Consider the following 25,437-nt stretch of genomic DNA (forward strand, 5'->3'; position numbering starts at 1 on the left):
GACAATCAAGAGATCATAAAGGATTTAAAATCATGTCATCCTTGACTTCTTCACTAGGGTTTCATGCCTCCTTACTGGCAAGAGGCTCAACTTGTAGTCTTCCTTGTATTGGGCTAAGGTTTGCATCTCTTGGGCTTGGCTCTTCATGGATTTGAATCATAAGCACATTATACACGTATAGGTTCTCTCCTTTGGGTTTGAGAGGAGTGCCTCAATGCTCTCCAAGCTCTTGGACTTCTTGCACAAGACTAAATAAGGCTTGTTTCATGGCTTTAGTTAGGGCTCTTGTCATTTGACCTCTAATATATTGTAATGGGTCTTTAAGTACGTTGGATTGAAAGTATTGGGCTCCTTGCTCCTTACCTTGGGCTCCTTCCATGTCACCATGCTCATGATTACCACCCTCAAGCTTTGTTGCCATTAATGCCATGTTATCCATGCCATGGGGTCCATCACATCTATGACCCAAAATATATGTTTTATGTGAATTGAATGTGTTTTACATTGGCTAGGCATAACTATGTTTGGTTGGTGTCTGATAAAATGTCTTGTATCCAAATTATGCATTTGACATACCATAGGTTGAGCTACACTTAAAGGAAACTAAGGGAGATTTGGATCACTTAGCACCTAGCTGAGGAATTAATTGAGGTCTTGTACAAAATTGTACAAGGACTTGGTTTATTAAATTGGTTAGGAGGGCATACTCATACAAAATTGTGTAAGGGGTTTAATTTTTGTAAAGAGAGTGGAAGTTAACCTAAGCCTAATTAAAAAAAATAGACAAGGAATCTAGCATCTCATAACTCTTAGGACTCTACTTTAGAAAGGATTAAACACTCACAATTCCATTCCATTAAATCAATCTAATTAATTTAATTAGTTAAAATTAATCAATCCTTGGTTAATTTAGTTTACTAGTTAACCTTAATTAATCTTAGTTAGCCTCCTTAATGAAAAATGACCTAAGTTGTTACTAATACTATATTAGTGTTAACTTCACTGTTTTGGAGTGTAAGCGACTCATCACTCTCATCTGTGTCACAAAACATGCTTGGAACACTCTAAAGCAAACTTGATTTCGCTTTCTTGGTTTTAAGGTTCTATAAGGTTAAACTTGAACCTAAGGCTGGTAGGTGATTAGACACATTATTTACATATTTTATCCTATATTTAGGACCTATTTTTCACGATATATTCCCTTACAACATGCATTCTTAGCGTTAAAAGTAATAAAATTGCCTAAGGGGTGAATTTGTGCACTAGGGGTATTTTGATCCAAATTTGCACTTTTTATGGAAAATTGGGCTTTTGTTGAACTAAATTTCATTTTCATCTAGATTCATCATGGTAGGTGATTAGACACATTATTTACATATTTTATCCATATATTTAGGACCTATTTTTCACGATATATTCCCTTACAACATGCATTCTTAGCATTAAAAGTAATAAAATTGCCTAAGGGTGAATTTGTGCACTAGGGGTATTTTGATCCAAATTTGCACTTTTTATGGAAAATTGGGCTTTTGTTGAACTAAATTTCATTTTCATCTAGATTCATCATGGTCTAATTGGTTTTCAAAAATTTATTTTGGTTTGGGAGATATTGCATAAAAGTCATACTTTAGGGTTGTTGACTTGGTTAACCTAGTTTGGGTTTTGCATGCATATGTGTTTACATTGTGCTTCTCACATGACACTACTCTTGAATTTCATTTATAAATCTCTCCCATGTAAATAATTAAGTTATTGTGCAAAAATATAATTTATTTTTGTCACACATATATTATTGGATTAAATCAAATGTTATTTTGTGATTTAGGTGAACAAGTGCACTTGGACTTGTATCAATTGCGCTAAAGGCAAGAAAGAAATGCTTTTGGGCTTGAGTTAGGTTCGCAAGAAAAGGAGGGAGCTTTAAAATTCAAATTCAAATTCAAAATAATAACCACGTGGTGCCACATCACTCAAATCTCCAAATTATAAAAATCTATTCTCTCCTTAATCCTTGTCTTGACTTTGTGATTTGGAAATTAGATTTGTAGCCAACAAAATCACCTTGAAATCAGATCATATTCCTCCCTTCTAATCTGAACCTAACCCTCCTTGTGTCCAAGTTCATTCTAAGCTTAATTCACACACTTAATTTTAGTCAACTCATACACACATTACTCATAACTCACACAATCATCCATACTAATTCAAGGGTGGTGTAATTTCATCTAGGACATCATCCATTCACTCATCCACTCATTTCTCTCATTCTCTCATCTCTTCTCTTCCATCTCTCTTTACAAATTTCATCCATCACCTACCTTACACTAAAAACACACACACACACACAACCTAGTCTCCATCCATTCATCCATCCAAGGTTTTCATCTCCAATGGTAGGTGAGTTTCATTTTGGCTAAGGCATGAAGAAGAGATCTTCCATAGAGTTTGAAATCTAAGGGGCTTGTGGATCTTAAAGGAGGAGGAAGAGGATGAGGCCGAAGTCTCAACATCTCTTCAATTTTTAATTACTCTACTCTAGTTTTCTTTAATGTCTTGATGTTATAAGATCATAATTTTAGATTATTTCATTATGTATTTGAGCCATAATCTTGGTTCGTTTGTGTTTATTGTTGAGAACTTGGTGATTTGATTATATTTTTGTATTTAGTACTCCCTTATATTAGTGGATGTTATTATAATCTTAAGATTTCCATTAGGTCTCATCTTGCATTTTCTAAATCATAATCTTGAGCGTTGATGCTTGATTTCTTGTTTTCTCACCATAATCATCGGAGTTTACATGCTTTTTAGGAAGGACCGAATCACATATGTATAATTCATATCACACTTGGTCAATGCTTAAAACTAACCTAATGAAAGAACTATAATCTAAGGACTTTGGAAGGTTGTTGGAAATGTTAAGAGGCTAAAGATAATTTTCCTAGTTTTGTTCATTTTAGGCCAAGAGGGTAAAGTAATCTAAAACCAACTTAATTAATTCTTAAGCCAATTACTCATTCACTTCTCCAACTCTAAGATCCTACCATTCCATAAGAAATCGCTAAAAACACTTCAGTCTAGTTTTAAAGCTTTTTTTTTTATTTTCAGAAAATCAAATCAAATCAATCAACCCTTTCAGTAGTTTAATTAACATTGGTTAGCTCTAATTAATCATAGTAAGCCTCCTCAATAGAATTAACCTAGGTTGACCATTATCTATAGTGTGAAACTTAGAATTATTTTGGGAGTTAACAACAAACTTTTCCCAAAATTTAGGTTACATTTCAAGTGCAGATAAATTTGATCCAAGTGTGGAATGTCTCTCATGAAAACTCAAGCTAACACACTTGAAAAATTCAAGCATGACTGTAAAGTGGCACTCAAACGTATATCAAAACACAGAAGCATCTCTAAGACACCTTCCATCTTAGCTATCAAAACATGCACGAATCACTTTGATTCAGGCATATAGTGGTGTTAGATAGGGAGGCAAAGCAAAAGATTAAAATTTTAAAATCCTTATTCAGATATGGAGCAAACAAACTCGTTTAAGTCAAAGTAGATAGAAGAGCTACCTTTTAATTCTTTGAATTTGACACGTGTTCTCTTCAAGAGTTTGGATCTTAGAAGCTGATAATGTATTTGATCCCTCTACTAGTATCCACATGAACATCTCTCTAATTCGAACAACGTGCTAGCGCTCCCAATGTCCGTTTTTCTTTCTCTAAGGTGTTTTGTGGCTCTCAAAGTATTTTTTTTACCATCAAAAATTTTCTAACTCTCTCTCTCTCTCTCTCTTTATAAAGCATGTCCTTATCTATATGTATTAATAAATTAGGGTTTTCACCTTCTACTTAAAAGCCCATAAAAAATTTAAGTAAATTTATCTCATAAATTTAATCCATAATATTATATTTAATTTAAATTTATCTTATAAACTTAAATTATAAAACTGACATGACATTCTCTCATATCATGTTAGTTATTAAATTTTAATCTATTAAATAAAATTAAATTTAACACTAACACAATATAATATAATATAATGTATATCACATTATATATATACACAAATATATATACATATCTATTTCAAATATATATATATATATATATTTCAAAAAATATATATAATTATATTTTGAATTTCATATTTCATATAAATATACAAATATTTATCAATAAATAATCAAATATATATATATATATATATAAAATTCATTCAGCCTATATTATATTCATTTAATCTAGACATATTCCAGATTCAATAAACTTGGGCATTGTATTTCAAGTTGGGCTATTCTTATGTGCGACTTTGTAGTCCCATATAAAGTTGACAGTAGGCTAATTATGCTATTAACCCACAAGTCACAAGTAGCCTCTAGCAAAACATTGCAACTATCCAATTCACATGGGGATCGATGATCTGATGAAACCTATCATGCAACCGTATCACATCCCTTTTGTCACGCGATATTTCGGTCGAGTGTGAGACATGAAATTGTCATTCTCCTTTACCTAATTGTTACTATCTCGATCTTTAAGTGGATTGACTATAGCAATGGAATTTCATTGTAGTATGGTCATACATTTTCTTAGTCTTACTCATCAAAGGGTCCAATAATATCTCTACTTAATGTGAGGGACAAATTTCATCTTAACCACTTATATTCCTCTGCATGAATATCACTAAACTCAATCATAGCGTTTACGATCACCCGGTCAAAGGTGACTTTTGACTAGGTCAAAGTTCAGTAGTCAGTAGGAATCCATGATGATCTTAGGTCAAAGGGTTTAGTGATATAGTTACATACAAGATAAGCTTATGACTTGTACTGTGCAACTTTCTCATAGTGAATCAATCCAGCACCTTATACTTTTTCAAGTGCTTATGACTTTGATTCGTATATCTATAATTAATCAAAGTTATATTAGTCTTGTTTCATTTATGATCCCTCATAAATGATCGACCAGAGACATTGAGGACAATCACTATAGTTTGTCCAAGGATACGATTATCATATTGAACATACAATTTGATATGATAACAAAAGAGAAATTCATTAAATAACAATGTGTATGGTACAATGATTGGCCCTAGGACACAATTTCTAACAAATGGCTTACAGTGAAGTATCTAACTTTTATGTCTAATTCAAGCGAAATTCATTCTAATCCAGGCTTGAATATGATCCACTAAATCGTATTGTGTACTAAGGGTAGCCAAAACATATGTGGATCATGCCAGATCAAGCATGAGTTGGAATAATAAGTTTAGGTGCATTTTAAAGATTTGATGCTTAAGATCAAAGGACTTATGAGCCTAAGGTTGGTTATAAAATGATGCATTCTTATAATTTAAAGACATGTGATTAAACTCTCATAGTTTTCATATTAAATCTAAAAGCAGAAAATAAATAAACCAATTATACTAAGTCTTTTCTTGATCTTTATGCTCTAGAAGGTTTTGTCACTTTAATAGTTCTCAAAATCTACACGAATAACAAATATCGCACATGGTTCAATAGCTTCTCATTCATAATAGAGATAGGTGGCTAAAGGAAAAACTCACCCTAGAGCGAACAATTCTCTCTGTGTTTGCTCTTCCTCTTCCTCTCTTTTCTCTCTTTAGTGTATCTGTTGTGCATCTTAATGAAGACTCTAACAGTCTAAATTCGTGTGGATAGTCGATAGATTCTACTATGCCTGGATCTAATGAGACTCTGATTCCGCTCCCTTAGAGTTCATTATCTAATTAATATTCCTTCATTAAGAAAACCAAATTACATAATTTAGCCAAGGAGAAAAGGAAAGCTTTAGATTTAAAAGATTGAAAGAGTCCATATCAATACTGAGACTACAAAAAAAGACAAGTATTAGCAATTCCAAGAAATCGGGCACCCTTAGTGCTAGCTTCTAAAAATGAATTGCTGTGAGTTAGTTTCCATTAAATTGCTACTCTCCCATATCTAATCATAAAATCTAAAAGAAATCACGCTATCACATATCTAAAATACCATAACAGGTCATCATATGTTGTTCTATAATAGCAACAAAAGGACGAGAGTAGAATCTACGACTCAATCCCCGAATGTTCGTCAAATCAGTATGTAACATTGCTTGACAATTACACTATTCTGTTCAGGTTCGTCAAATCTAAAAGAAATCATGCTATCACATATCCAAAATTCCCCACTTTACCACAGGTGTAACATTGCTTGAATGGAAGCAATAAATTTTACCCGATCAGATTATTAAAAAAAATAAAAAGACACTTGTACCTAACAAAAACATCAATATAAGACCTATTAAAGACTATGAGAACTGACACATTGGCAATAGAGGGATTGTTTCTTCAATGTCCTTGTCTTCTCCATGCCTCGAGGGAGGAAAAAAAGGGCAACAAAAGATGGATAGTGATGTTTGCTTTTGAAGATGAAGAAATAGATAAAAGACTTTGCTTCTTGTTTGTCATTCCCTGCAACTTTTTCAGTCGTTCAAAGCTTGTCATGACATGAAAATAGCACTTTCATTTAAATTATTTTAAATTTATTTTCTTTCTTTTTTTATAGATCTTGTATTAAAAGAAAATCCATTATAGATAGTTAACTATCTACTTAATCATAACTTTCGTCAGGTACTTGAAAGAGGACAAGTTAGAAAATAAGATTGACATGATCGTAATGATATTATAAGATTGTATTTTAAAAATACACTGCTAATATGGTGATTTAATTAACTTTTTTTATTATTTTGTAATAATTTTTCATATTTTAATTTATTTATGAAAGTGCAATATTTTTTGTTTTTATTTTATTTTTATAAACAATTAATTTCTTTCTTCATTTTTCTCAAATTTTCTTCATTCTATTTTATAATTTTAATCTCTCTTTATTAGTTTTTTAAGTAAAATCAGAGAAAAGAAAGTGCTCAAAAAATAAAAAGGCAAATAATAAAATTATGAATATTTCTAATTGACTAATATTTGAAGCAAGGAGAGTGATGATGAGGGAGAGTGATGGAGATCAGACCTGGGTTGTAATTTGCAATGCGACTTGATGAAGATGAAGCAAGGAGAAAGCATGGAACGATGAAGAGGAAAAAGGAGGCTCAAACGTCAACAAGGAGGAGGAAGTGGTCGATGATCAACGAAAGAGGCTCAAATAGCATTGACGGGACCAATGGTGAAGAAGGGCTAGATCACGCGACATCGCTATCAGGAGGATGAAAACTAGGTCGAATGGTGAGGCAAAAGGAGTATGGAGAAAAGGAAGAAGACAACACTGGTGGAAAAAGACAATGGAGAGAAGGAAGAAGAGTGGTGAAGACTTGGGAGATGTGGGATAAAGGGCTCGTGGTGGAAAGGGAGAGAGGAAGGGAGATGGATTAGAGCTCTAAGCAAAATAGGAATTTGAAAAAATCACAAGGATAATTTCGTCACCAATCCATTCCAAGGGAATGATTCCATTCCCATGGTCTATTGATGGAATGTGGATTATCTCAAATAAAAGTTAATGGACCATTCTGTTAGAATGACCTCTCTCATTCCCATTTTCGTAATGGAACATGAGCAAGGGTTGCCACAAACCATGTAAACCCTCAGATGCAGCTTCAAATTTAAATTTTGAAGATTGAATTGCGTCAAAAATATCCCAAGAAACTGAAATAAATAAACGTCTGTTTCTAAACGCAACATTATATAACCTTCCACCATGTGGCTTAGAAGAAGTATGAGCCAAAGACGACAACAATAATCATTACATTCATATAAGACATAAAACAGATTGCCTCTATGATCATTATAACCGGTTGTTACAGCAGTGAGCAGTGCTTATATACAAAAACCACTTAGGATTTCAAGACAAGAAGCCGCAGAAGCAGAAGTAACAACTGAAAGAACCATGTATTTTGAAGTAAAGGAACATGCTGTGCCCATTAAACTGAACCAGAAGGGGATTGAAATACTTAAATGGCTGCTATAATTATTATTTTCTAGCGTCTTCTAAACTTCTTCTTGACCATGGATGCTACCCTTCAAAACATTATACTTGCAAAGAGGGCAAGTTGCATTTATATACAGCCACTTGTCCACGCAGGCACAATGAAAATGGTGACCGCAAGGAAGTTCTCTTAGTTCAACCCCATCCTCATAAACAGAAAGGCATATGCAACATTCCTACAGATTATAAAAGAATATTTTTTTTAGACAAAAATTATAAAAGAATATTGATTTCACTTGTAAAATAAGAATTTTGATTTCAGATTTCCCAGAATAACTAATAGAGCTGGTGATTCCCAAAAGATTTCCTGTCATTTCCTAAGGCTTACAGTGGACAATCTAGGCAGGGAGGTGATTTAAAGAAGACTAAGACCAGTGGTCAAGAGGTTTATTTGAAGGTTTATAACTGTAAGATTCAAATAATAAAAGAAAAGTCAGGTTAGGTGCAGCCTAGGGTATGGGTAGTGTCAGCAGGGTAATGACTACTTTTTGACTCTATAAATATGTACTTCCGTGATGAGGGATGAGGAGGGATTATTGGAGAATTGTGGTCAAGTGAGGAGAGTTCTAGCCTCTCGAATGCCAGATTAGGGGTGGAGAAGATTATATTTTCTTCATCATTTTATCTTTCTACTTCAGTTTGTATTTGTGAGAGACCAGTGTCCGTGTTGCTGCTCAGAGGATATAGTTTATGTTGTTTCATGCTCTGTAATTGCCATTTCAGTGTAATTTCAGTCTTTATTTTGATTGTAATCCCACTCTATTGTTCAGCAATAGTAATTGTTAGTTACATTTACAGTGTATTTTCTGGTTTTGCTTATTTTTAAGCTTAATAGAGTAGAGGGTTCCATCAATAACCAACTAGCATAACGCAGCCAATTGTCTGCGAAAACAGTGGACATGACATAAACTATAAATTTATAGCAAAGCAAGTGGTGGCCCACAAGAAGATGACCAGAAAAGGGAGAAAAGGCTAAATTCATTACTAGGAGGAAAAATGTACAGCATACCGCATCCTCCTCAGAAAGAACGCGTTCAGTGGGTAAATCAGAGCCACATTCAGTCATCACTCCTCCCACAGGTCCTTGGGTACTACCTGCAACTTTCTCACTGTCTATTTTTCGGAATTTGAACTTTGACAACTGCTCAATGTCTTGTTTCGTTGCCCCTTCCTGCTTGTTTACCCAAAAGGAAGAAAAGGATTTGAAAGCCATGAATAATTCAATTAATTTTAAAACTCTTAAACTAAACAATGATGGCATTATACTCAGTTCTACACTCCTCATATTTAAGCAAACAATTCATTTATATTGCTAATCACTCAAATTGCACCCTGGAAGAGAAAATTGTACCGTAAAGTTTATGTGGATGCTGTTGGAAATGGGCCTGCTATCAGCTATGGACCCACTTAGGATGAGACCTGGTTTTTCCATAAATTTTATTTATATTTTTATCCTTGTTTTAGCTCTATTTTGTCTTTCGAGATTATAGGAGAGTTTTAAGTGATTTGATCATATTAGAATCTTGCCTACTTCTCCTATGCATGGTATTAGAGTCTTGGTCTTTGTTTCTAGCTGCGAACATTTAACTGTCGAAAATGGTGGCAGTGAATCATCAGTGACTGGTGAAGGCTTAAAAGGTTTGGGTTAGTTGTCGCACAAGGGAGGGAATGGTGCAAATCCTCCATTGCAACCTGGAATGGCTGGTTCAATGCCGGAATCTGAAAGGCCACCACTACTCACGTACAGCAGAAAGAAGAAGAAATGTGACTGGCTTAGTTCAAATATTTTTGTTATATTTCATTTTTTGCGAGTTCAGGAACTTGTTGAACGTGTCCTAGCTTTTAGGGGGTAGTTATTATTTTGAATAAACATTATGAAGTTTGTTATAAGTCTGTATGAGTCAGTTTTGCCCACTAAGTCTGAAATTCAGGAAAGTGGGTAGTTTTCTAGAGTCTTCATTTATTTTTCAGCCTATTTATATGGCCTGCTTGTTTGCAGAAGGCAATTTCAGAATTAATCAAGTATTCTTTTAGTCTTTGGAGATTCTCCTTGACTTGGCTACTAGTTTTCCTGAGTGAGATACTTGCTTAAAGAGATAGAAGATTGTATAGCTTTGTTTCCACTTGACTCTACCATTTGGCATCCGAGCCTGGTTATGAGATGGTTGCCACACACCCCACCAAACAACTTCCCAGCCTTCCAGACACCCTCATTCAACAACTCTCTAAGATGTCTACCCAATTAGGTCATCTTATCACTGAGATGACTGCTCTCAAAGCTTTTGATAGTGATAACATGGAAAGAAGTAATAGAGATAAAGGCAAGGCACATGTTCCTGCCTTGATGATGAGAATGATCATGACGCCCCCTGGTGGCCAAAAAATCCCTCAAAGAGACCATCTATGAAAATAGAATTTCCCAAATTCGAAGGTGAAGATCTGAGGGGATGGATTCTGAAGGCCAAAATAATATTAATTTTTGATATTATCAAACACCAAATGAGATGAAGGTAGTTATTGCAGCTATGTACTTTGAAGGAGATGCATTTGATCTCTTTGCTTGGATCAACATTGAACAAACCTTGCTCTATTTGGAAGAACTCACAAAGGTGCTTCAAGAACACTATGGTCCCACTGAATTTTGGAACCCAAACGAGAACCTTTGCGGCATCAAGCAAATGGGAATGGTGCAAGAGTATAGATAGGAGTTTGCTAAGAGCTCTGCAAGGGCCAAAAACTAGCCTGATTATTGTCTCTTGGGCGTGTTTAGAAAGGGATCAAAGGAAGAGTTGTGGACCAAAAACGGGTGGATCATCCAATCCGACCTGTATCCAGTCCAATTTCACTCTCCCAACCAAGACGCACACGTAAGTGAGACATGTTACTTGCTACCCTCACACACACCATCTTTTGTGACTTCCTTTGCATCTTCATCTCTCCCAAACTCAATGCCCAGTCCTTGGGATCTTGAGAAACAAACACACAAGGAGAAGGGAATTTGTTTCAAAAGTGGCAATAAGTTCAAGCCTGGCCATCCCTGCAAAACAAGGATGTTGAAAATTCTAGAGGTGAATAAAGGTGACCGTGCACAATCAAATTTGTTGAGGAAGAGGAGATTGAAAATAGTGAGTTGCAAGCTAAAATCTCTCTCATGCTATTTTGGGAAAAAAATCAGCCTCCACTATTAACCTTCAAACCTTAGGACTCTCAAGAACCTATCAAACCAAGCTCTTAGTACTATTTCAAGCCATGTAAACTTCTTTGCCTTTATTAAACCCGGGAGGTAGAGTCATCTAAACTTCTTCCTACAACTCTCCATTCAAAAATGCATTTTCAATATCAAGTTAGTGAAAAGGCCACTCAAGATTAGATTAGCTACTATAGACTTATGGTGTTCAATTTTGCCATTGCAGCAAATGTTTCTTAATAAGTCAGACCATACATCTAAGTGAACCCCCTCACGATCAAGCATGCTTTCAGCTTGCCAAGAGCTCCATCAGCTTTTGTATTTTGGGGTGAACACCCACTTACAACTCACTATTCTTTTTCCTTTAGGTAGCTAAAGAAATTCCCATGTCCCTTCTTTTTTAAGGCCCTCATTTCTTCCATGATAGCAGTTCTCCATTCAAGGATGCTTAAAGCTTCCTATGCAATCTTAGGTGCCTTCAACTTATCTAGATTAGTAACAAAAGCCCGATATTAAGGAGAAAGTACATTGAATAAAACAAACCTTTAGGTAGCTAAAGAAATTCCCATGTCCCTTCTTTTTTAAGGCCCTCATTTCATCCATGATAGTAATTCTCCATTCAAGGATGCTTAAAGATTCCTATGCAATCTCAGGTGCCTTCAACTTATCTAGATTAGTAACAAAAGCCCGGTATTAAGGAGAAAGTACATTGAATAAAACAAACCTATATATTGGATGAAAAATACATGAGCGAAGTTGTTTCCTCAAAGTAATAGGATGGTCAACATCAATACATGCACTTACTTATTATGTAGTATCCAGCTTTAGGTTTTCAAGAGTAGCCCTAAATTTTAAGTCCCCTTGAATTTCTACTCCAAGAGCTACCTCTAGTTCTGACTCTCTTAGTGCTTGGGTACAAGTTGCTCGCTAACAATTCTCCCCTTTGTGGTCTTTTTGCATCCCCTTCTATTTGCCAATGTTCATCAACTTGTAGCACAAGAGATGTGGATGATCATGAAGTAGATATAGGTAATGGTTCTAGTTCCAGCAGTGGTGGGAGTAATGGCTCAGTTGGTGCAATCCATGGCTCAAGAAGGACTTGTTCTCTATTAGGTTCTTGTTCCCAAGTCTGAGATTCACTAATGTTCTCTCCCCTTAAATTGAAGAATTGAGATATAAAGGAGTATCTTCATGGAAGGTGATATTAAGGCTAACAAATGTGTGTTTTGAAACAAGGCCAAAGCATCTATATCCTTTATGAGTAACAGAATAGCCAAGAGATATGCATTTACTAGCTCGAAGTTCAAGTTCATTGCTTTGGCGATTATAGACAAAGGCAGTGCAACCAAACACTTGAATTAGAAATCTAGTTTCAATATAGGATGTGGAAAAAAACACTTGGCAATTTCTAGAGAAGGGTCTCAAAGGATAAAATTCAACTGGGCATATGGTTAATTAAGTAGGTGGCAATCAAAATAGCATTCCCATAATAAAACTAGGGCACATTGCAATTAACATGAGTGCCCTAGCAACATCAAGTATACGTCAAATTTTCCTTTCTGTAACACTATTTTGTTGAGGTGTACGGGCACATGAATTGATATGGACAATACCATGTATTTGGAGGAAGGCACTCAAAGATCGATTAAAGTACTTAGTCCCATTGTTGGTATGAAAAACTAGGAAGGTGATATTGCACTGGGTTTTGATCATGGTGAAGAAAGAAACTCATGAATGTGGATGCAGCCTCAAACTTGTTCTTTAAAAGAAAAACCCAACAAACACAAGTATGGTCATCAATGAAAGAAATGAACCCGTCATTTTTGAACAATTGGGAGTATGAGATGGTCCCCACAAGTTACTATGAATGGATATGAACGATTTGGTGGGTGAGTATTTGACTCTAAGAAATGAACTTTTATGGTGTTTGGCAAGTTCACACACTTCACAATAAATTTCATTAACATTCAAGTGTGGACATAAGGCTGGGAACAATTGTTAGAGATAATGATATTTAGGATGACCCATCCTTTTATGCCATAACATAAAACCATTAATTTTAGAGGTAGATGTAAAATTACCAACGGCTGGGGAGTTACCCACTCAAGTGACAACTTCAAAATAGTACCAACTCATGTGACAACTTCAAAATAGTAAAACCCCTCATACTCCGTAACACTTCTGATTACCACTCCAAATGATAGATCCTGAAACACACAATAGGGTGGGAGGAATTTAGCATAACAATTTGATTACCTGGTCAATTGACTAATGAAAAGTAAATTACAATCAAGTTTCGGCACATTGAATACAAATTCCAACAATATATAGTCTAAGATTTGAATACTCGTTTTTCTCACAACAAGTGCTAAGGAGCCATATGCAATCTTCACTTTAACATTCCCAGCACACGAGGTGTAAGCGATAAACTAGTGACAATTAGTCGTATGTTTGGAGACCCTAGAGTTAACAATCCATATTATTTTACGCCGTGACGTTGTTAATGCCTGAAGGAAAGTCCCCTATTTTGCCATTGTTGCTATACATGTAGAATGGGATATAGTACGTCTAATGCTTGAGAGTACCCACAAGAGCACTCCTATCACTTCAAATAGAATTAATCTCTCATGACATAATTGAAACAGAGGCCACAACCCCACAAATATGAGACTCCAACCCAAAACAGTCACGAATAAAACCTAGAAGATGTGAAAGAAGGGTGTCTAGACGTCGAAGGGGCTAGGATCTAACTGGAAATGATATAGTCATCAAAAAGAGAAATCGTTGTCGGACTTGAGCAAACACGCACTTCCACACACTAGGCAAACCTCTCTAGCATAGATCTTTGTGGTGTCCGTTGGGCTTCATTTTCTAGTGGTCGGCCGATTGACACCTCCAAATCACCTTAGGGATGGTGATGAGAGTCCAGACATGCTCTACCATCATCCACACAAAAGCCCTTAAGTACTGTAGAGGAGGTCTTGTGTGATCCATCCCAAAAAATAAACCCTAATTTTTATTTCAAGCCTAGCTCTAATATCATGTGGAATTTGAGAGAAAAGAATATTTCTCATTTATAATTCTGAGTTACATACTTGCTATATGTATGGGAGGGGCAATAAATACTAATAATGTCTAATAAAGCCTAATCAATATTAATAAAGGCTATACAGTATTTACAATAAATATCAAATATTCCCACACTAATCAATATAAATCTGCCTATGATAGAGAACTATTGACTCTTGTTCTTGCTATTAAAAAATGAAAACAATATTTAATTGGACATAATTATGTTAAGGCTAACCATAGCATCTTAAGGCATCTTTTAGAGTAGCGTATTACAATTAATTCACAACAAAGACTTATCTTGAAGCTAATGCCTTTTGACTTCACAATTGTATACAAGGTAGGAAAGGAAAATATAGCTACAAATGCCCTTTCACAAAAACTGAACAAGCTGAATTGTTTAATGGGAGAATTATAATTAGGTCCCACACAAAAAAAATTAATTACTGCAAGGTTCATTGACAACTAAACTAAACTGCATTGACAACTAGTTGTGTTGTCAATGCAATTCAATTCAGTTGTTAATGGATCTTGCAGTGATTAATTTTCTTGTGTGGGATTTCAATGTAATTCTCCCTTGTTTAATCTATCCATAGTTGCGCCCTTGGATTTTTTCTAAGTTGCAGGAAGCATCGTTACAGGACCCTTACACTTGAGCTATTATTCTTGATTTGCAGTAAGATGCTAATTCAAGGCCAAATTTTCAATGGACACCCAAAAAGCTTTTTCAGAAAGGCAAGTTGGTGATCCTTTCTTTAACCAATCTGCATGCTACTCTTTTACAAGAAACACATGAAACCACTACAAGTGGCTATGGTGGTTGTTTAAAGACTATTAAGTAGCTTACTAATCAGTTTTATTGGCCCCAAATGAAAAATGATGTGAAGTTGCATGTTCAACAATGTTTGACTTGCCAACAAAACAAATATGAGACTCTTGGTCCCACAAGACTCTTAAAGCCACGACCAATCTCAAAACAAATTTGGGAAGACATTTCTATTGACTTTATTGTTGGTCTCCCCAAATCACAAGGAGTCAACACTATGCTTGTTGTGGATGATTGCTTGAGCAAATAGCCACTTCTTACCACTTTCTCATCTTTCTAATCACAAGGAGGTTGTTTGTCTTCACGGCATGCCCCGATCAATTGTTTCAAACAGGGATTCCATCTTCCTTAGCTCTTTTTGGCAAGAATTGTTCTATCTTAGACAAACCAAGTTAAAGATGAGCACATCTCATCACCCACAAACGAATGGCCAAACCGAAGTGATTAATAGGTGTTTGGAAGCTTACCCTTGCTGTTTTGGTCACAAACAGCCAAGGAAGTGGAGTGCTTATTTATGTTGGCCAGAATACTCATACAACACTATATTCCTTGTGTCCTCAAGTACAACACCCTTCAAGGTGGTATATGGTAAGGATCCTCCCCCTTTGCACCCATTTCCAAGGGGTGAAACGGTTAATGCTGAGTTGGAAGAGCAAATGTTAACCAAAGATTCTATGCTGAAGTTATTAAGAGATAACCTCTTAAAGGCCAAGGTAGAATGAAAAATCAGCAAGATAAGAAACAAAGAGAGCTTGTTTTTGATGAAGGAGACTATGTGCTGCTGCACATTCAACCCTTTAGACAGAAATCTCTCTCAAAGAAAAGGTTATGAGAAGCTATCTCCTAGATTCTTTGGACCTTACACAATTCTATGGAAAATAGAAGTGGTAGTTTATGAGCTGGAACTCCCATCTGATGCAAAAATTCATCCCATCTTCCATATTTCTTTGTTGTGTCCCACACTTGGTGTTTTACCACCATCTTCTCCAGCTCCTCTACCAATTTCAGATGATTAGAAACTCTTGCTGCATCCTGATCATATACTGGATCATTGCTGGCATTCTGGGAATACGCTAGAATTATTGGTATCTTGGAAAAACTGGTCACTTGAAGATGCTACTTAGGAGGATTATGATTTGTTTGCTGATCAATTTCCAGAACTTCACCTTGAGGAGAAGGTAACATTTGAAGGGGGGAGACGTGATAAGCCACCACTACTCACATGCAGCAAAAAGAAAGAGGAAATGTGACTTAGTTCAAATATTTCTGTTATATTTTATTTCCAAGTTTAAGAACCTGTTGAACGTGTCCTAGCTTTTAGGGGGTAGTTATTATTTTCAATAAACATTATCAAGTCTGTTATGAGTTTGTTCGAGTCAGTTTTGCCCACTAAGTTTGAAGTTCAGAGAACTGGGTAGCTTTTTGTAGTCTTCAGTTATTTTTCAGCCTATTTATATGGCCTACCCATTTGTAGAAGGCAAATTCATGATTAATCAAGTATTGACTTTGGAGATTCTGCATAACTTGGCTACTAGTTTTCCTAAGTGAGATACTTGCTTGAAGAGAGTTAGTAGATTGTTTGCCTTTGTTTCCCCTTGACTCTACTAGAATCATTCACACAAATCCTACATAAACAAGCATCCATTCGAGTTTTGACAAATAACCTTATGTAATCAACAACCACCCATTCAGGTTTTGACAAGTGACTATAACTAATAGGACATGTTTAATTGTATATATGTTGGTCATGCATAAAGAAGCATTCGTTCAAGTTTTGACAACTATACGTACGAAATTAACAACCACCCATAAATTATTAAACTTTAGGGTCATTAAGTCCTTTCTCATAAAATCTTATTTTCAAATACGAACCAAAGGAATGCAGTGAATTTTCAAATTTTTAAGGTCCTTCTTTGATTAAAAAACTCTCCCAAGATTCTTGGATGATATTTTCCCTATTGTACACTATTTAGGAAGGAGGAAGAGTTGAATGGAAATTGATTTCCTTTGCGAGTTGAAAACTTGTCGGATTGTGTTCATGGTTGAGCACAAGGGCTTTATCAAGAGATTGATCTCCTCTTAAGGTGTCATCCTTATAATCAAGGATCCAAGGACAAGTTCCCTTGAGGTTCTAATTCATTGATCAACAATTTCATTTGTTCTAGCTTACATGGGCGTGACTTCTGAGTGTATTATCTGGGTTCCTAGGGCAGGTCACCTAGTGAGTCCACATCAATGATTGACAATGCTAAAGAATGGAATCAGCTCTACTATATCCAAGAATCTCCACCAAATCATTTTCATGCTGTTTTCTTTCCTATGTCTACTAGAGATCTATGTTGTGTGGCACTCTAGAATAGATTAGGCCACCTGGTCTAAATCGTATGCAATATTTGTTTCCCATCATCAATAATCAATAATAAATCAGTTTTTGACTTTCATTGTGATAGCTGACAATTTGCTACACAAGACATTGTGATACTTGTCAATTTGCTGAACAATTCCTACCCTTCTCACTCTCATAGACAGTCTCATCCTTTTGCCCTCATACCCGGTTAACTTGGTTTTTTTTTTTTTTTTAATTAGAGAAAAATCAGCAGTGTTCACAATTTTCAAAAACTTCTATGCTTTTATTCAAAATTAATTTCAAACTTCAATAAAAATTCTTCAAAGTGATATGGAAAAGAATATTTGAACTCAAAATTAAAAGGTTTTTTGGAAGGGCACAGCATACATCATTAAACTTCATGTGTTTATTCTCCTCAACAAAATGGAGTGTTCAAAAGGAAAAATAGGCATCTATTTGAAGTTGCTAAAGCTATCATGTTTGGATATTCCAAGTAAATTTTGGGGGGATGCTATTATCAATTTTGAATACTTAATAAATCGAACGCCTTCTAAAATGTTGAATTTTCAAACACCTCTTCAAAATTTTTTTCAAGCCTATCCTTCTTCACCACTCAGTACCTCTATTCCAAAAAGGGTTTTTGGGTGTCCATCATCTGTCTATAATGATGGTGGGGGGAAATAGGAACCTAGAGCTATTAAGTGTATTTTTCTCGGATATTCTTCCACTCAAAAGGGTTATGAGTGTTATTCTCCAATTACCAACAAAGTGAACGTTACAATGAATGTTAAATTTGTTAAGTGACAGAAGGAAGACGTTAATAATCACCAATCTGTATCATTGAATTTATTAAGAACTCCATGACTTGCTTGTCCATTTTCCTTTTAGATATAAATCATTTTCAAATCATTTTCTTTTGGGAATGGGTCGAAAATGAAAGATACCAGAAGATATTATGCTTGAGGCAATTTGAGTTACGATCCATCATAGAAAAATGTGCACTGATTGTGAATTCTTATGTTTAAATCATTTATCTGTTATTATATATTTCTATCAGGAAATTATATACTTGTTGCTCCTAGTTTGTTTGAATGTCAACTACATACTTGTAAATCCCCTCTGCTGTTCTTTTCATCATGATGACAAGAAAAAGAAATGGTAGAAATGCAGTAAAGAAACAGAAGATAGCTATCAGATTGACAGAAAGTCACCGCAACTGCAATGGTGTGCAAAACGTCCACATTTTGCACACCATTGCAGTTCCCCAGTCTGATTGCATAGGGTTAAGTTGAAGCACCATTCAAATCAACTTAATTCATGTATATGTATATGGATATGGATTTGGCATGGTTTTTAAATGACCCTTTTATATTATATTTTTATCCTCCAGGGAATAGTTGGAACTCGAAGGTATAAAACTCGCTCTTTCAATGCTGCTTTTTTGCCTAACAATTTGATTTTCTTCACTTTGCTATTGTACCGAAGTATGTGAAAACGTCTCTTGCATTGTTTTCCTTAGGTGATTAGACATTTTGATAGGATCTCAAATAGATAGAGAAAAATAAGAAAAATTAATCTTTATTAACTATGAAATCAAAATCTAACTTCATAGATTAATAAGATAATATAGAACAGATAGAAGAAAATAAGAAGAGTAATTCTATCAAGATGATATAGAACAAGAATTTCGCTCAATACTTCTCTCAAAAGCCACACTTTGGAGAATCTTGAAAGAGCTCAAAACTCTGTTTTATTTATTATATGCCTACTTCTAAGTTGCTAAACGTGTTTGTAATGCTAAATACAATCCAAAGTAATTAAACATTTGAATAAAATCTAAATAACTAAATATCTGGATAAATGTCTAAATAAAATCTAAATAATTAAATATTTGGATAAATATCATATATTTGATTATATATCTAAATAAAATCTAAAACAAATTAAAAATAATATTTATTCCTAACCTTTCTTTAACTTCCCAAATCACCCATAATCCCTCATTAATCGGTACCCTATCACATTTCGATCTGACCTTGTGTGTGATGGTGCTCCAGATGATAAAAGAAGTTCATAATTTATCTTCAAAATGTTTTGATGTATATAGTTATTTTTAGGCTATAAAACTAAGATTTGTCCCATATTTTCGTGCAGTCACAGGTCTTCATGACATGGATGAATTTGTTCAGTATAGGTTGTTAACCATTCATGCACGCCAACAAAAAAAAAAAAAAATTGTCACGTCTTCCCATCAAAACTACTTTTGCACATGCTAAAATGAAGAGATTTGTAAAAGATCCTAAAAAATGTGCATATTCACCAGCTGGCAACTGAAATTAGCATAAGAGAGAGTTCTTTTTAATGAACTTTACTGATACTATATTCTTGATGGCATACCATCGTAATAACAAGAGTAACAAACACTTAATCCAAAATTCACCTGGTCTGCAACTGCATAAAGAAGAGCAATGATACATGGAAGACAACAGCAAACAGCAATTCCAATAATGCATGCCAGTGCAACGCAGAAAATGACAAAGAAAACATCAAAGGCCAGGAAAATAATACATAGCCTGCAGAGCAAGTTAATTTTGTCAATGGTAATTGAAATAAAATAAAAAATGGATTTGCAAAGAGGTGGGACGAAATAGAGATCACAAACCAGTAAAGCTGAGGAGAATCATGGGCTAAAGCTTGACTGACAGAGGACACCCAGTAAAATCCAACAATCCACCAAATAAATGAAAACATTGTATTGGCTGATTCCAGATGCTTTGCAGCACTGCTGAAAAAAATAATAATAATAATGTCATAAAAATCGTCGATGTATATCAAATATTAATAAGTACAACAATTATTCTTGTCACCAATAGGTACATGACACAAGAATATATCGCCCCAAAACAGATAAAAATGACGTGATGCTCTAGTTATTGACTCACGAGTTATGAGAACAATACAATTCCCAAAAGGCTGTTATAGATATAATTGTTGTCTCATGTTGGCATGAAAACTTGTGGCCATGAAAACTTGTAGCTGCACACTCAACCTGCAAATTGCAAGTTCGAATTGGCAGACCAAAAAGATATAATTGTGCAGTTCATCAAACTTCCTTAATTAGCAGTGCTAAGTTTGTTCTTCGTTTCCTGAAGGCTGAAGCACATGAAGTAGAATTGTATCAAATGATTCCACGTGAGACAACGCTTGTAATTCATTTTGAAATTTTCATTAAGCAACGTAAGCTCTCAAGTTCGCATGACAATCCATAATTTCTGTATTCATTAACACAATTAAGAGTGTTACGGAAGACAAAGCAGGAATTCACCTGGTAGCCTCCTCGCGGAATTGAGGCAAACTTTCATAATGCCCAGAATTCTCCCTTGAACCGGAACTCGAATTGTCACTGCTGCCAAACCTGTCTTGCACTGAGTTCGATAATGGCGGGGATTGACTGTGTTGGTAACGCCTCCGTCTGCTATACTCAACGCAGACACAAAATGTGTGAAGGACACATTGCAGAGCGTAACCCACAATCCATAACCTCAAAGGCATGCTTGGTGATTCATTTATGCTCATGACCAACACTGTAGCGGCCACAATAACAAAGGCAAAGTTCCAAATAATATCAAGAATCACAACGGGTTTGGAATAAGCCCAATCGCTTTGTCTCTCTTCCAATCGCTCAGCTGCAGTCTCTCTGACAATCATTGATGGCTCGCGCATCATCCTACGGCTACTGGCCTGCCTGAGGAACCGTGCAGCTTGGCGCAGGCTCTGTCTTCGCACAAATCGACGGCTGGAATTGAACTCATCGGAAGAACCACCTGAATTCCCAAGAAAGGCGTTGAATCGACGATGTCCTGAGAGGAACGCTCCATTGACCTGGACGTAGCCATGTCTTCGAAATTATAACAGGTCTAGAGGACTATATTCAAAGCTTATTCGATACTCTAAAGTCGGTTTCACTGCGTCAAGATGTACTCTCCGTACATAAAATGTCTTAATCATTGAGATCTTCCAAAAACATAGAGGCCAATGCGAGATAAATGCTCAAAACAACGAGAATCGTAGTCCTTTTGGTGGAGTGAGCAGAGTGAGAAAGGAAATGAAAGATTATACTAGTAACGGCGACGGTGGAGAGAGAAAATGGAAATCGAGATGATGACGAGCTTCTTGACCTTTTATGTTAATATGATTCAACGATTCTTTTTACCTCCATTTGATTCAACTGATTGCGGGGGTGTGAAAAGTAAAAATAATTTAAATGCATAATAATATATAATTAATATTTGGAATGTAAATCTTTATCACATAAAAATTGTTCATATATTTATATTTTTTAAATTCTTATCCACACCTAATTTTAAGTTATAAAAATTACAATTAATATTACTTCACCAAAGTAAAAACATATATGCACCTATAAGATATAAGAATATTTTCATACTTTTAAATTGAATTATGGCAGTGATAATCATTAAGTATAATTAACTTTGGATTTTTATTTTTAATAAAAATCAACTTATTTTTAACAAAACATAAATTAAAAGTAATTTTTAAAATTTTACTACAATGCCAAAGTAATTAGTTTAATTAAATAATGATATAAAAGTTTGGAAAAATACTACTTTTGGCCATCACATTTTGCTTAGGTTTTAGTATAGATTCCTACATTTATTTTTGATATTCTAGATCCCTACTCTTTCCTCCTATTGCAACATTAATTCTTCTATTTTTATAAGGACATTGATGTGGCAAAAGCATTGTTAATAATATGACATGTCAATTAAGAAAGTTAATTTTGTGCTTACATGTCAAATTAATACTAATATGAAAATTTTAATAAGAATTAAAAAAGGCTTAAATGAAATTTGTGCATTTTGCTAATCATTTAAATATTCTAGTTCAGGCTTTTTATTTCATCTTATATATGTAGATTTTTTTTAAATTGTTGCTTATTAAAAAATTTCATGTCAACATCATTTGACACGTAAGCACAAAATTGACTGTGTTCATTGACATGTCATCATTATTAATATCATTTAAGCCAAATCAACATCCCTATGAAAATGTAGGGACCAATGTTGCTGGAGGAGAGTATAGGGATCTAAACATTAAAAACAAAGTGTAAAAATCTATAACAAAGCCTAAGTAAAATACAGGGACTAAAAGTTGTGTTTTTCTAAAAAGCAAAACATAAGTTTATATATTTCTCCTTTGAGATATCTTTCTAGTTCCCTCAATTTCTTGAGTATAAATTAAAGAACAAAATATACATCTAATAAGTTGAACTAAATTGAAAAGTCTTATACCCACGTTAAAACAAAACTACAAACTAACACTAGTTTAGTAATTAAAATTAAGATAAATATTAAATAACATAACTCAAAACAATAGATTATATAAAGCTCTTCGTGTAAACCTTGGAATTATCAGCTACATAAGCATGAATTTTGAAAAAACTATAGTTTGGTGGATTGTTAGATGAATTACAATGGAAACATTTTAGGTAAATGATTGCACCTAGTATCCATTTGCCTGACAGCATGAAAAATTACATGATATACAAACTTAAGATAATATTACCAAATAATTCTAAGATTTTCCAAACAAGTTGAACCAATGAAAAAACTTGATATTTCAAGTATAAGTCAAGCTTTTATTGGGCCAACCATCAATGAAAATTTAAAAACTATTTAAACATATTTCAACTTGAACAAATAACTATAAGTAGCCTTTCATTTTTCAATATCTAAGAGAAAAGAGATGATTCCAATATAGTTGTTAGGCATGAATTATAGTTAGTATAAGAATAAACATTATGAAATCCCCATTCCTTGAGAAACTCCACATTTGTTACATCTCGTATGTCCGACATTTAGTGTGCTTTTATTTAGCCTGAGTCTTTGAGCTTAGCACTGTTTGTTAAAACCGAAATAACTATAAATGAATATTATAATAGATTTATTGTTTAATTGAAATAAGTATAACATATGAATATTTTTTATTATTTAATTGAAATTTGTTAAATATAGGTTTCAATCCACCTAAAATAAATCATACACCTCTTTTCTCTTGTGGATTCCCTACAGATAGAGAAACAGAGAATGACCTCACTCGGATAAATAGAAATAGAATGAAGGAACAAGAATAGCAGACATAGCAAGAATGAAGGGAGTAAGCTTAATTTGACAGGAAGGAAATTGACGAGATCATAAAAAAGACCAACATGATCAGGAAAACAAATTTCCTTGCCTGGCTGCACAAACTTCAATCCTCAACATTATTTTCCCAACACATGTACGCGGTCAAAATCAGAACTAATCCTCAACCTCTATTTCTACCAGCAGTTTTTCAAGCTCTTGCAGTAAGCATCATAGACAATGAATAGATGAAAACAAAAGAAAGTTATTACAAAAGACAAGAAAAGAGGGGAAAAAAATACAAGACCCGCAGAAAGGAAATAGAAGCAAAGAGACGTGAATTGAATATGGTGATGATTAAAAAAACACACAAATATAATAATGCAGAGTATTAACTAACTAACTTGATTGAAGAAAACTTAAACAAGAGTTAGTGATACTCTATAAGGGTAAAGTTCGAGAATGAGAGGGAAGAGAAAGGGGAAGAAATATGTATAATAAAAGGATTTTACCAGAAGATTTGTTAAAAAAAAAAAAAAGGAATGCCACCGAATGGTTGGTTTTTTGGACAAAGAAGAGATCATTCCATTCATGTTCAAGTCTAATCGTGCTATAAGTGTGTTTCCTTTGAGCCTTGAAATGAAAGAATTGGAAGCCTTAATCTTTAAGGAATAACCTTCACAATGACAAAGAAGGCTGACCTTGTCTTTAGATATGGTCAGATTGTGGGAACATCATGCCACCTCTACAGCTACCCATTTTCACCCAAGTTTATTAGAAATTAGAAATCAAAAATAAATATAAAAAATTAAACATACATTGCAATATTCATGATTAATGCGTGGAGAGATTATTTAATGTGGGAAGTTATGATGCTTACACTTTTTAAAAATTTTAAAATTAAAATTTAAAATTGTGAATAAAAAGTTCAGAAGTTATGATAATATTTAAAGTGAAAGAAAATTGATAGAGATAGTAGAGAGATTCTTTGGGTTTTTGAATAAACAAAGCTTGGAGTTTTTAGTTAATTGATTTTTGAAATTGAAGTTTAAAATTCAAAATAAGAAGTCAGGAAGTTACTATAGTTATTTGAAATCAAAATATATGAGACACAGGAGCAAATAATACAAAACAAACTAATACACCTAAATGTAACACTCAGAATTTTCAAATTTTGAAATTTAGGACTTAATGAGGGTATACTAGTAAAACAATAAATAAATTAAGTTTATTGAGTTTCTGGATAACTAATAAACCTATTAGATTAATTGGGCAACTTCAGATTGGGCTAGGTTGGTTATTGGGTTGTCTGAGCTCTAAGGGAAGGCCTAAATCACATGTGGCCAAAATAGGCCACTCACTATGGCAGATGTCCCTTCTTGCCTCAACAAGTGAAACGATTCATTAAGTCTTTCACAATAGGTCATGACAAACAAAAAGGAAGGAGAAATTAAAGAAGGCAATGGAGAAGAAGGTGTTGTTTACTAGGGCTCTAATCTTTGGATACTTTGGAGGCTTTCTAAACTAAAATCACTTGGGTGAGCTTTATAACTCTTCCTCCTCCCCTTTGCTAGACTTTTCAAAAATTTTAGCTACGGTTGGATGATAAACTCGTCTTTCCTTGGGTTTAAGCTGAACCCATTGTATTCTTTGGGGCTATGAGGAGTTAATTTAAGTTTCTATACTTAAGTTTAGTGATTATATGATGATTTAGAGTGTTAGGCTAGAGTTTGGATGAACCCTAAGCTTAAAATGGGAGTTTGGAAGTAACATAGCTTATAGTTTTGTGTTGTGAGAGTTTATAGAAGACAAATGGATATAATGGAAGATTTTATAAGCTTTGGTTGAGCTAAAGATAAAGATTA

The 25,437-nt window shown here is 34.4% G+C and overlaps 1 pseudogene; it reads right to left on the bottom strand.

Moving 5' to 3' along the window:
- Positions 1 to 7,731: 7,731 nt before the first annotated feature.
- On the bottom strand, positions 7,732 to 21,593 carry LOC129310415 (E3 ubiquitin-protein ligase At1g12760-like; annotated as a pseudogene).
- Between the last annotated feature and the right edge of the window lie 3,844 nt (positions 21,594 to 25,437).

The sequence above is a fragment of the Prosopis cineraria genome, unplaced genomic scaffold (genome assembly GCF_029017545.1).
Source record: "Prosopis cineraria cultivar Desert tree isolate PC_DT_omini unplaced genomic scaffold, ASM2901754v1 PC5, whole genome shotgun sequence".
NCBI classification, from domain to species: Eukaryota; Viridiplantae; Streptophyta; class Magnoliopsida; order Fabales; family Fabaceae; genus Prosopis; species Prosopis cineraria.